A 3015-nucleotide genomic window follows, 5' to 3' on the forward strand; every position below is an offset into this window, starting at 1 on the left:
CTGTGGTATGAGGATGGCCCTGTGTGCTGGAAGAGAGAGCCCCCCGGACCAGCTGGGGCTGCCTTTGTGATGTTTTCCCCACAGGAGACCCAGGATTCTTCCCAGCTTTCCCTCTGCAACTTCCTGACATCTGAGAGACCACAGCCCTTATGCAGAGCCAATAAACATTTGTGTCCACAGCACAATGTTCTACACGTCTTGCCCTGTGTCCAATATTCCAGCCACATGCAGTTGCTGGACCGGGGAAGGCCACTTAAGCATTCACTAAGGAAGATACAATCCCTGGGGAAAGCCACTGCCCATCCAGCCCTTCATTTTGCTGCCAGGACAACTGAAAGGGGAAATGGTTGTCTCAAGTCATTAGTTGCTGGCAGAGCCAGGTCTACAAACATCTCGCTCTACCCCAGGGCATTTCTCTTCAGTTCTCAGAGTCTCCCAGGGCCACTCTGTATTTTCGGTCTGTCTCTCATGTCTGAGGGCTTGGACACCACCTTCCTGGGCCTTCTGAGTGGGGTGGCTCAGTCCTCCCTGGCTGCCAAGCCTCATCTGCTGACCCCTCAGCCCCAGGCTGGGCTCAGGAGGTCAGCTGATGGCACCACCTCGCTCTCACAGGAAAACTGAAACCACAGCCTCTATCACCTGGTGAGGGTTGGGGTGCTAGTCAGGGTCAGGGAGCCCCTGTCTCTCCAGTGGGCAGGAGCACAGAGAAGGAAAAAGAGCCCCTGTGACTAGGAAACAGTAGCCCGTGAAAGAGCCCCAGGGTGCAGAGTGTAGGCAGTGAAGAAGACAGGAAAGTGAGGCAGACTGTCTGCGCTACAGTTACAAGCCACCACCTTTCTGCCCATACTAGAGTGTGGGTGTGCTTGCCCCACAATGAGCCAGTAGCCTGGTTTAGGTCCCCAAACAAATCCTGGTGCATGCTGCCTTTCTGTTGGCCCAAACCTGACCTCTCCCAAGCCCTAGCAGCAACAGTTGTCTCCCTACCCCCAGCCCACTTCCTGGGCACCCATCCTGCCTGGCAGCAGAGGAACGGGTGTGGAGGTCTAGGGGGAGCGGGCCCTTCGCAGAGCCTGGTTCCAAGCTGGAGAAGAAAAGAGTCCACTCAGGCTTCCCTGTGCAGGATTGTGCACTGTCAGGCCAGGTCCGGTACCGTGAAGTCTCCCCTTCACTTACCTTGCAGGCAGAGGCCAGGGCGTGGTGGCAGCAAGCTGGCTGCTGGGATCCCCAGGCTCTGTGAGGCGGCGGGGCTGCAGGAAGAAGTGAAGTCGGGAGGGTGAAGGCACCGACAGTCCGGGAACCGCCGGAACTTTCCCTCCCAGCTCCGAGCTGGGGCTAATGGGCTGTGTTCTCTCAGGGTTCTCCACCCGCGGCCCGCCTACTAGCCGGCACCGAGAGGAGTGGGTTTTAACCTCCTCCCCTCCAAGGACAGGAGGGCCACCAGAGGCTGACCATCTGGACCACTGGCCACACCCTGCCTTCGCGAAAACATGCCCCGCCCCCGGGAGCACGCCCCGCCCTCACCATCATACCCGCAGTCCCCTACTGACTGCAATCCGGCGGGATTGGGGACAATGAGAGGTAGTACTTGGGTACTGGGGCCCTGCCTCTCTGGGAGCTGGCACCTGGTGGAGAATTCTTGTCCCACTCCGCGAAATCTACCATCTCCCCTCACCCACCACTAATGCCTTCACCGGCATTGGCTCAAACACACTCCAGAGATGAAAAACCTGGTGAGGACCGACCCCGGGAGAGAACAGGTTCAGCCCAACCCATGTCCCTAGTAATGCAGCCTCACACCCCCAGCAGTAGAGGGGAACTTTCCCAGCTCTCAAGGGCGGGCCCTGCACGCCCCCAGCGATGCTGAGGAGGCGGTTTACCAAGTTACATCCTCCTAGCAACAACCAACTGGTGGCGACAGTGCTGTCGCCTTGCACTGCACCAGTACAAGCCCAGTATGAGAGGCTGTGGACTCCGGCACCACCTGTGAAGCCCTCTGACTCTTTCTCCCTCATCCTCCTGCTCTTGAGGCAGCTGTCTCCAAAATTTGTCTGTCTGTCCCAAGACACTATTTTGCCAGCCCTGGGAAATTCCAGCCACCTGCGAACTGGGCTCCCTGCTTCACTCTTGCTGCACCTCCAATCTTATTTTGCATTCGGGGTTTTTGTTTGGTTGGTTTTGGTTTGTTCTTTCTGTTGTTGTTGGGTTTTTCAGATTGCCTGTTTGTTCATTTGTTTGTTTGTTAAGACAGGTTGTCACTATGCAATTCAGACTGCCTTGAAGTCAGGGCAATTCTCCAGCTTGAGATCACAGACATGCATGACCACACCCAGGTGTACCCCTCAATCTTATACTCTATTTTGTTGACGGTAACTATAAATGTTCTATTAAATATAAAAACTGCTAGGCATGGTTACATATGTCTGTAATTCCAGCACCTGAGGAGACTGAGGCAGGAGGATTGCACAAGCTCAAGGCCAACCTGAACTTTATAGTGAGATCTTGTCTCAAAAAATACCTACATACATACTACATACAGTTATACATACATACAAAATTGGTCTAATAGTGCACACATGTGATCCTTGTGTGGTACTGGGAAGGCCAAGGCAGGAGGATTGCAACTTTTAGGCCAGTCAAGACTGCATAGTAATACAACCAGTTCTCCACTGATTGGCTTTTTTGTTTTAAAGCAATGAAGACTGAAGCCTCCAAACAGCAAACAGCAAGCAGCAAGCCTTGGTGAAATGACCAAATGCTTCTTTATAGAAAGAAAACAGAAACTGAGCATGGTGGCCCACATCTGTAATTCCAGCACTCAGGAGGCTGAGGCAGGAGGTTTCTTGTGAGTTCAAAATCAGCCTGGGCTACAAAGTGAGATCAAGGCCAGCCTGAACTGCATGGTGAGACCCTTTCTCAAAAAGACAAAAAAAGGGGGCTGGGGACATGGCTCAGTGGAATAAGGGCTTCCCTGGCAAGCGCAAGGGCCCGAGTTCAATCCCTGATTCCGCAAAAAAA

Source organism: Octodon degus, unplaced genomic scaffold, assembly GCF_000260255.1.
Source record: "Octodon degus isolate 3935 unplaced genomic scaffold, OctDeg1.0 scaffold00122, whole genome shotgun sequence".
Taxonomy (NCBI): Eukaryota; Metazoa; Chordata; class Mammalia; order Rodentia; family Octodontidae; genus Octodon; species Octodon degus.